We start from the raw sequence: 10,324 nt of genomic DNA on the forward strand, positions 1-10,324 counted from the left end.
CTACATTTTCTTCTCTCCCTTTTCCTACTACCGAATTCCAGTCACCCATAACTATTAAATTTTCGTCACCCTTCTCTATCTGAATAATTTCTTTTAATTCATCATACATTTCTTCAATTTCTTCGTCATCTGCAGAGCTAGTTGGCATATAAACTTGTACTACTGTAGTAGGCGTGGGCTTCGTATCTATCTTTGCCACAATAATGCGTTCACTATGTTGTTTGTAGTAGCTTACCCGCATTCCTATTTTCCTGTTCATTATTAAACCTACTCCTGCATTACCCCTATTTGATTTTGTGTTTATAATCCTGTAGTCACCTGACCAGAAGTCTTGTTCCTCCTGCCACCGAACTTCACTAATTCCCACTATATCTAACTTTGACCTATCTACTTCCCTTTTTAAATTTTTTAACCTACCTGACCGATTAAGGGATCTGACAATCCACGCTCCTATCCGTAGAACGCCAGTTTTCTTTCTCCTGATAACGACGTCCTCCTGAGTAGTCCCCGCCCGGAGATCCGAATGGGGGACTATTTTACCTCCGGAATTTTTTACCCAAGAGGACGCCATCATCATTTAACCATACAGTAAAGCTGGATGCCCTCGGGAAAAATTACGGCCGTAGTTTCCCCTTGCTTTCAGCCGTTCGCAGTACCAGCACAGCAAGGCCGTTTTGGTTAGTGTTACAAGGCCAGATCAGTCAATCATCCAGACTGTTGCCCCTGCAACTACTGAAAAGGCTGCTGCCCCCCTCTTCAAGAACCACACGTTTGTCTGGCCTATCATCAACAGATACCCCCCCCCCCCCCCGGTTGTGCTTGCACCTACGGTACGGCTATCTGTATCGCTGAGGCACGCATGCCTCCCCACCAACGGCAAGGTCCATGGTTCATGGGGGGGGACTTTTTTTTTTTACACGATGAAATTCCGTCAATTTCTACTAACTGCGGTGTTTCAGACAGGAAATCACGAAGCCAGTAACACAGCTAAGAGGATACTCCAGAGGCACGCAACTTGTTATAAACTGCTTGTGTGGGACGGTATCAAAAGCCTTGTGGAAATCTACAAATAAGGAATCAATAAGAGATCCGCAGTCGATAGCACTAATTACTTCGTGAGAATAAAGAGCCAGATTTGTTTCACAAGAACGATATTTCCTGAATGTGTGCTGACTGTGTGTCCTCGAAGTAGTTCATAATGTTCGAGAACAAAGTATCTTCCAAAATCGTACTGCAAATAGATATCAATGTTATGGGTCTATAATTTATCGGATTACTGCTACTCCCTTTTTTGAATATTGTTATGAACTGTGCAACTTTTCAGTCTTTAGGTAGTGATCTTTCCTGGAGCGAGCAGCTGGATATGATTGATAAGTACGAAGCTATTGTATCGATATACTCTGAAAGGAATCTAATTGGTATACGATCTGGACTGATGGACTTTCCTTTATTAAATGATTTAAGCTGCTTTCCTACACCGACGATTTCTACTTCTAAGTTACAGATTTAGGCAGCAGTTCTTAATTCGAAATAAGGAATATTTACTCTGTCTTCTTTGCTGAAGGACTTTCGGAAAACGCTTCGGTGACTCTGTCATCTATAACATTTCCTTCGCTGTTGCGAAGCGAAGGTATTGACTGTGTCTTTCCTCTGTATGCTTCACATATGACCACAATCTCTTTGGATTTTCTACTAGATTTCGAGACAGAGTTTCGTTGTGGAAACTGCTGAAAGCAATATTTGAGGGCATGTGTTGTTAAGAATTACGATGCAAAGTTCCTTCGTACATGCACGCACAACAGCGTCTACAGCCGCTATGAAAGACAAGAAATGTATTCGCAGTTGGGAATATGGACAAGTGTAACACCCTATCCGTCACTTATCTGGTTTTGGTGTGTGTTCACCCCAGGTAATTGACTAACAGATCAACAGAGTGTGCAAAACTGCCGCAAAGTCGGATAACGCAAAGAAAGTAATAAGGCCCTGTGACTCCTGCCGCCCGCGGTGGCCGTGCGGTTCTGGCGCTGCAGTCCGGAACCGCGGGACTGTTACAGTCGCAGGTTCGAATCCTGCCTCGGGCATGGGTGTGTGCGATGTCCTTAGGTTAGTTAGGTTTAAGTCGTTCTAAGTTCTAAGTTCTAGGGGACTTATGACCTAAGATGTTGAGTCCCATGGTGCTCAGAGCCATTTGAACCATTTTATCCCTGTGACTCCTGATTGAACTGCGGCGGCAGTGTTGACATTAATTGATTCAGAATTGATCCCTTTTAATTAAAAGGGGTACACATTGATGTTATATTCAGCTATTGAACACCAGATGCAAATGTTGAACATAAAATTAATTAAGAAAGTGACTTGGGATTTCAACTACTTGATTGAAAACAGATGCAGTCGATTAGCACAGATTTATTTTGTAACTCACGACCTTCAATCATCACATTACATGACTGTCCTAACATGCAGTGGTAATAAATTGCGTTTGCGTGGAGTAAAGCGCGATAACTCAAAAGTAATTCCTATCCACTGACCCAGGCGTAATGCGAAGTGAGAGAAGAATTCTACACTACACGGCCCATGAAACCCTCGTGGAAACTTTGCCGACGTGATCCAACAAATTAATCAATGGCCGGAGAGGGTGCAATATCACCGAATACAGCGTGGCGGAGCGGCATCGTTGTGCAGACGTCGGCCGACCTCGTGGTGCTGCAAGGCTGCGCTCGTCTATTCACTCCTAGCTATCTTGCTCAGTACATAGCTGAACCAAAACTTCCTATCTCCAAGCTCAGTCGTTCCATTTGCTAAGTCCTAAACATCAGAGATGCTCACTCTTCCTCAGACAAGCTGAGTAAAGAACGCCACGTCCGCACTCTAGGCAAGCTGGGAACGGAAGACCTCTACGGGGACTTCTCCCAGTCTGCTCTTCGCCTCGGTTTCCCATGCAGCAAAATCACTTACGCCAATTGCAGCGCAAGTCGCGTTCATTATGCGTCGCTTCCCAGCGCCGACCAATGCCTGCTCTGGGAAGTGAACAAATTCCCACAAAATTTCCCTTCCTCTCAACTTCTATTTAGCTCCTCCGAGGCCATCCATCAAGGTTAGCGTCTGCACAAACACCAATTTTTCCGGAAGTACTTCAAATTCCTCGGTCCTACGTTCGCATCGGAGGCCGGCGTATTTCATTCTGTCGCTCTTCACCTGATTTACTTCAGACTCTGCGGACCATGAATTCAGTGTGAAGTTGCTATAGTCACGAACACGCATATTTTGACCTCTGTTGACCGCTCCACCGTAGCTTTGCTCGGCTTTCTCGCATGTTTCCCTGAAAACAGAGTCGGATATACACTAACATTCTGACACGGAGATGCACGCCCGGAAGCACCGTTCGCCCCGTAAGCTCAAGAAACGCCAACGAACGCTTTCTGACGATTGTCTCTTGCGGACTGATACGCACGATCGTACGGATTTCGCCGTGTCGTGGGCTCACCTACTACGGCGGCGTCGACGAACACTGCTCCCCCTTTATGAACTAAGACGATGGATTCTTCTTCTCTTGGATACCCATTCGGATATGGAGGGGCGATGGAACACCGTCGCAACCGCGAGAAACACGACCGAGGCCTCTTTGATAGCTGTCGTTCTCTCTCCAGTGACTAGTGGCAGCACGACGTGGAAGACGACTCTGTGTTGGGCACAGCACTTGTCGAAGAGGGGGAATTACTCCCTCCACCCTCTCCCCCCCCCTATCTCATGCGAACAGTATGATAATAAAAATGGTGCAAATGGTTCTGAGCACTATGGTACTTAACTACTGAGGACATCAGTTCCCTAGAACTTAGAACTACTTAAACCTAACTAACCTAAGGACATCACACTCATCAATGCCCGAGGCAGGATTCGAACCTGCGACCGTAGCGGTCGCACGGTTCTAGACTGTAGCGCCTAGAACCACTCGGCCACCCCGGCCGGCAGTATGATAATAGAGACGAGAGGTTGGCGATGGGGTGACCAAACTCGCCGCCACTGCATGCAATGATGACTGCCACTGCCTTAGAGGGCGAAGGACAGTCTTATTGATTCGTGACTATCAACATCAATAGCGAAAAGCTGCCATTGTTCCGCGGCACACTTCATGCGGCCGACATTAACGTGGCCTTATTGAAAGAAGTATCCTTTTTTAGCTTCCTGAACATCTCTGGATACAGGACATACATATCAGATGCATGGATACGAGCAGTAGCGGCGCAATACTTCTCAAAGGTTTAGTAGCCGTTGATTTATATTACCTATCAAATGCCACGGGCATAGCACTTACGGCCCAAGGAGTACACCTCGTCAATGTTTACGCACCATCCGGTGCAAGCAGGAGGTGTGAACGTTCGATATTCTTTACTGAGAAATTAACGCAGCTATGCAAGGCAGCGTAGATGCTATGGTGATCGTGGGCAATTTTAATTGTACACAATCTTCGAATGACCAAATTTTTCACCATTCACCATGCCCAGCACTCGGCGTTGTCATTCGCGGCCTATGTTTGGTAGACACTTGGGACATCATCCACGCTGATAGACTAGGTTTCACGCAATTCGCAGAACATTCGTCTAGCTGAATTGACACGATATATACCTCCTTCTCTCTCGGGGATGCTGTCACGGCAGCCGAGTTGTGGCCATTAGCTTTTACTGATCACTCTGCTTTCATCTGTACTATCACACTTGAACTCCAACGGGTGTGCTGCAGCCGCAGCTCGTGCAAATTTAACACCGCTCACCCGACGTCACCGGAATGTCAAGCGGCGGTGGAAGACACGTGGAGACTGTGCCTACAACGACGAGGATCACACGTCTGCTTTACAGTGGTGGCTGAACTGTGCCGAGATGAGCCTTCGACGCGCCTCGAAGACGTTTAGTAGGGAAGCTGCGGCGTCGAGGCACAGCACTACGGAATTCTTTTACGCCATCCTCAGGGAGTGTTTCGTTATGCCCCCATCACTGAACAGCCAGATGACTGTCAATAAGAAAAATCGAAGATCGTGACACTGACCCGTCAACACCTGGAAGGAACCATCATTCGTACGCGTCAAACCGTCGGAATCGCCAGCGAACGGCCCTCCATGTATCATATAGCCGTGGATCAAAAGCGTAGACACAGGACTTTGATACGTGAGGTGATGACGGAAGATGGCATCCGTGACGTCACGCAAAGAGACATAAGCAATACGTACTTTATCTATTATTCTCACCTGCATGCGGAGAAGAGTTCTGATGCAGAGATCATTGCTGCTGTCGCTGATTTGACGCACGTTACGGTTGCTCTGTAACACCAGCAGGAACTGATAGAACCGGTGACTGAAGAAGAAGTGTTGGATGCCATAGGAAAAGGGACGCCCAATAAGACACCAGGATCACACGGGTCACGCTGGAGTTTTATAGGACGTTCCAGAGGCTATTGGTACCCTATTGGACTACTACATGTCAAGAGATCGTGACAACAGAGGTGCAATTTCTGGATGCCTTTGTAGAAAGTGTCATCATCCCAATCCGTGAACCTCGCGGAGGATCACGTATTACGAACTACCGACCATTAACTTTGTTAAACTGTGATATGAAAATCTTCACACGTCTACCGGCAGCTAGAATTCGGCGTACGACGTCTAGTGTCCTGTCAATGGATCAGACATGCATGTTTGGGACGCATAATATCCGCGCCGCCCTGTGCCGCTACACGGCCCTGATTGCCCTCGCTAATGTGTTTCGTGTTCCGGGAGCGCAGGCTGCGATAGGCTTTAGTCAAGCATTTGATAGCGTCAGTCATATGTACTTCATTGTTGTTACCTGGGCGCGTTCATCCAGGAGATGCTCCATCTCCTACTTGGCGCAACATCGAAAGCGCTTGTCAACGGTAGACTGTCGAACATGGTGCAGATTCGCTGCTCTGTTAGACAGTGATGCTCCTTATCGACGATACTGTACGCTTTGGCATTAGAACCTTTGTTGTGTGGTCTGTGACACGGCCTCAGGGGATTACCTCTGTGTGGCGTATGCAGGTGATCTGATGTTAACTCGTCGTGAAGAAAATGATGCCCCCAGAGCCATAAATTGATGGATTGATTAGCCACTTATGGCCGGCCGAGGTGGCCGAGTGGTTCTAGGCGCTTCAGTCTGCAACCGTGCGACCGCTACGGTCGCAGGTTCGAATCCTGCCTCGGGCATGGATATGTGTGATATCCTTAGGTTAGTTAGGTTTAAGTAGTTCTAAGTTCTAGGGGACTGATGAGCTCAGAAGTTAGGTCCCATAGTGCTCAGAGCCATTTGAGCTATTTGAGCCACTTATGGTGCAGCTTCGGGCAGCCGTATAAATGTACACAAATCGTTTGCCTTCAGTATAGGCACTGGGATGACACCTGCAAACGCCACCCGACTCATATTGTGCGATAAAATCCGCTGTATTCGTATAGACTTCACGGGCGAAACCTCACGCACGACGACCCTTAATTATCGGAGCCTTTTACAACATATCCGTGTCTGTGCTTTGGACTTTCATCGTGTCTGTGCTTTGGACTTTCATCAACCGACCGCATTTATTAATGTCTATCAGGGACCACGAATTCCGCACGCTGCACAATATTACCGATGCGCAAACACGTAGCTCGGAGCCCCATTGCAGCGTTCGGTTCATTTGTCAGCACAGGGATGATATCTGAGGTTCGATACGACTTCCTCACTCTTCCTAAAGAACGCGGTGGACTTGGGCATGCCAGTGTTCATCATCGAGCAGTATCCAGTATCTCTATGCTTTGGAATGTACCTCAAGATTTGGTGGCGATGCCCGACCAGCCACATGGGCTTACTGATACAGGTTCTGGCACCATCTTCCCTTCAACTTCCGATGGCGCTTACCCAGATACCGGTGCCATTTTCCTACTTTGGGAGCTTTTATCTGGAGTATAGCTACGGACGTTATCCCTGTGTTTCGCTTACCAACAGCCAGTGATATCTACTGCACCCTATTTCGCCGCCGGTCGCCTAATGTCGTCGAACTGACAAATCCCACCGTGCACTGGAAGGTAATATGGCGCACTGACAACACGGTAACGCTGGATTCAGAGGTAAGTTCGACCTGGTGCGTGACAGTGAACAAAAACCAGATGTTACGAGAGAGACTTTACAGGATCCATGTTGCCGATAAGCCTCTATGTGTGAACTGCAGCGTTCAGTATACAAACGAACAACGACTACATTGTGAGCCGGCGGGAGAGATCTGGTATTTTGTGGGTCAAATTTTGGTTCTCCTTTTATGGCCGTCGGGCAGCGGCCTTGCCGCAATGGATATACCGGTTCCCGTCAAATCACCGAAGTTAAGCGTAGTCGGGCGTGGCCGGCACTAGGATGGGTGACCATCTGGGCCACCATGCGCTGTTGCCATTTTTTGGGTGCACTCAGCCTCGTGATGCCAATTGAGGAGCTACTCGACTGAATACTAGTGGCTCTGGTAAACGAAAGCGATCATAACGACTGGGAGAGCGGTGTGCTGACCACACGCCCCTCCTATTCGCATCCTCAGCAGAGGATGAGAGGATGACACGGCGGTTGGATGGTGCCAATGGGCCACATGTGGCCTGTGGACGGAGTGCTTTTTCATTTATTTTTTTTTATTACGGCTGTCGTTCGCTTATGTCGATTCACGCATTTTCCTCTAGCGGGACACTGTTTATTACCCGAGCACGAAATACAGCCCTGTCACGTGGATCAGAGACCATGCGAATCATTGTTCGTTTGGAGGTGGTGTGACAGGACTCACGGCTTTTTGGAACTATTTAAACCATCATCATTGTGCCATTGTGAAAAACCCTAAGTACAGCCAATACTTTCCGAGCTTCTTGCGGAGCATCTTCCACGATCCGCCCCGTAGCTGGATCATTCATGGCAGGAGATAAATTTGATACATTCACACGTAGGAGATGGAACAGATAACGTTACCTACACGACGTTACGGGCAGACGTGCCATGAAGACGGGGCGGCGGCGTTTCGTGGAGTATCGACGCTGCATGTGCTTGTCCAGGAAGTGTTACTTCGTGTTTGTTTCCTTTTTTTCACTCAAGTAGTACGTATTCCTTCTTCTTTTAAAATCTTATTATGTCTATAAATAAATGAATATGCTGTTGTGGCCATTTACCCCTTTCATACGTTCATTCCGGCCTGGTTGGCCGAGCGGTTCTAGGCGCTACAGTCTGGAGCCGCGCGACTGCTACGGTCGCAGGTTCGAGTCCTGCCTCGGGCATGGATGCGTGTGTTGTCCTTAGGTTAGTTAGGTTTAAGTAGTTCTAAGTTGTAGGGGACTGATGACCTCAGATGTTAAGTCCCATAGTGCTCAGAGCCAGAGCCGTACGTCCATGTTTGGAGACGGAGACATCGTGCCCAGGCTTCGTAAAATTATCTCTGCCTAGTTGGCCTACGTGACGATTCCCCCTTATTTAAAATAATAATAATAATAATAATAATAAGGCAAGGCGCGATAAGCGGGAAATACGGGTTCGAATCCCGGCCCGACATACATTTTCATTGTCGTCATTCCAGCTAACGGTTATCCAAATTCGCAACTGCGTTTACATTTCATGTACTGGTGAAAGCGTCCAGCACTGAAGTTCGCACTAAATTTCTAGCTCATGTAATACTTCCTGAATCTTGGGGGTTTTGAGTTCTTTTAAATTTGGCATGCTTTTTTCGTTGCTTCTGCGACAGTATTCTGACCTGTCTTGTATACCATGGAGGAGGGGGGGGGGGGGGGGGCAGTCCCGTCAATTACTGATTAATTTGGTATAAATCTTTCTATTGCTCTTCATACTATTTCTTTGGATTTAAGCCACATTATCTACACTTTCATAGTTAATTCGGAAGAAATGGAGGATGACTCTTAAAGACCTCAAGCGAATTTTTACCTCTTTTTTTTAAATAGATGTATTACGCATTTATGTTTGGATGTCGCGATATTCAGTCTCGCTACAACGATCTTGCGTTCGCTAATCCCTCTATCCGTCATTATTCTTCAGTTAGCTGTTGTTTACTTGTCGCTAAGAGATGGGGTAAGTTTTCGCAGTCATTTGCACATAGAGTGGGCTCCTGAACTACATGTTCAAAATAATTTTCGGGGAAAGTATTTAGTTCGATTTCAGACAAAGTTTTATGCCTACTACCAACTTTCGACATGCAGTTTCACAAACAAACCGAAGGTAGATTGAAGTCACCGCCAAATGTAACTGTATCAGTTGGTTACGTTTTTGAAATGACACTTAAGTCTTCTTTGAACTGTCCAGCAACTGTATCATCTGACTTAAAAGACATCATAGTCGCCGTTGACTGTATAAAATATTTATTGTTACTATTGCAATTTAGGCCTTATGGCCATTTTCAAGTAACACTGCAAAGTCACATTCTGTCAGAATATAAAACTATCTGACTTGAGTCTGGAGATCAGCAAACAGAACGAATTATTAATTTGTTCCGGTTGTAGAGAATAACATCAACCCATACTAATACACAGGAATTATCTTCTTCAATTTCGTTACAAAATAGACTACTTCTAACAGCAAGAAACACGTCACCGCGAACTCCATTTAATATTTCCTTCCTGAAACCAATTTCAACTGAATCTATCTCCGGTTTGAGACAGCGTTCAGTACCTATAGGGATATGTGCTATCTATGGTTCCTACGTCAACTCTTGTCCTATGTTTGAGCTGCACCCTTAGAGACCGAAACCTATTTAGCTGTTTCCGAGACACTCTGTCCTAAAAAACCACATTCAGACCCTTAGCTCTCAACTACCAGTAATCCCGCCCTCTATGAATGCCCAGATCTTGCGGACGAGATGCTTCGTCTGGAACAGGGAATTTGTCAGGGACAGATGATTGAATACTGTTCGTCGGACGAACCAGGGAAGCCATCCAATCTGCCCCCCCCCCCCCCCCAGAAAGTCTTTCTTTGCCTGCCACACTGTAGAACGACCTCCCACTCGACCATGAGTGACGGGTCAACCTTAGCCCGGGCAGTAAGTGGGGAAGTCACAGCAGTGGACTGATCGGGGGACGCGTGGGACGCGCTGGACGTGTCTCAGATCCCCACGTCCCCCCCCCCCCCCCCCCCCATCCTCCTCATCACAGTTATACCCATTGGCAACAGCCTAAACTGTGTGATCAAAGCCAGCACCACCTTGACCTGAGAGCGAGGGGTCACCAACTCAGCTCGCATCTGTACACAGCAATCACAGTTCCTACCCACGATAAAGGCGGCAAAGGCCTACAGTACACAGTTGTTAAAACGAAAGACTG

General features: G+C 47.1%; 1 pseudogene; it reads left to right on the forward strand.

The window, feature by feature from the left end:
• The first annotated feature begins 7,303 nt into the window (after nt 1–7,303).
• Nucleotides 7,304–7,421, forward strand: LOC124557307 (annotated as a pseudogene).
• The last annotated feature ends 2,903 nt before the right edge of the window (nt 7,422–10,324 follow it).

Source organism: Schistocerca americana, chromosome X (assembly GCF_021461395.2).
Source record: "Schistocerca americana isolate TAMUIC-IGC-003095 chromosome X, iqSchAmer2.1, whole genome shotgun sequence".
NCBI classification, from domain to species: domain Eukaryota; kingdom Metazoa; phylum Arthropoda; class Insecta; order Orthoptera; family Acrididae; genus Schistocerca; species Schistocerca americana.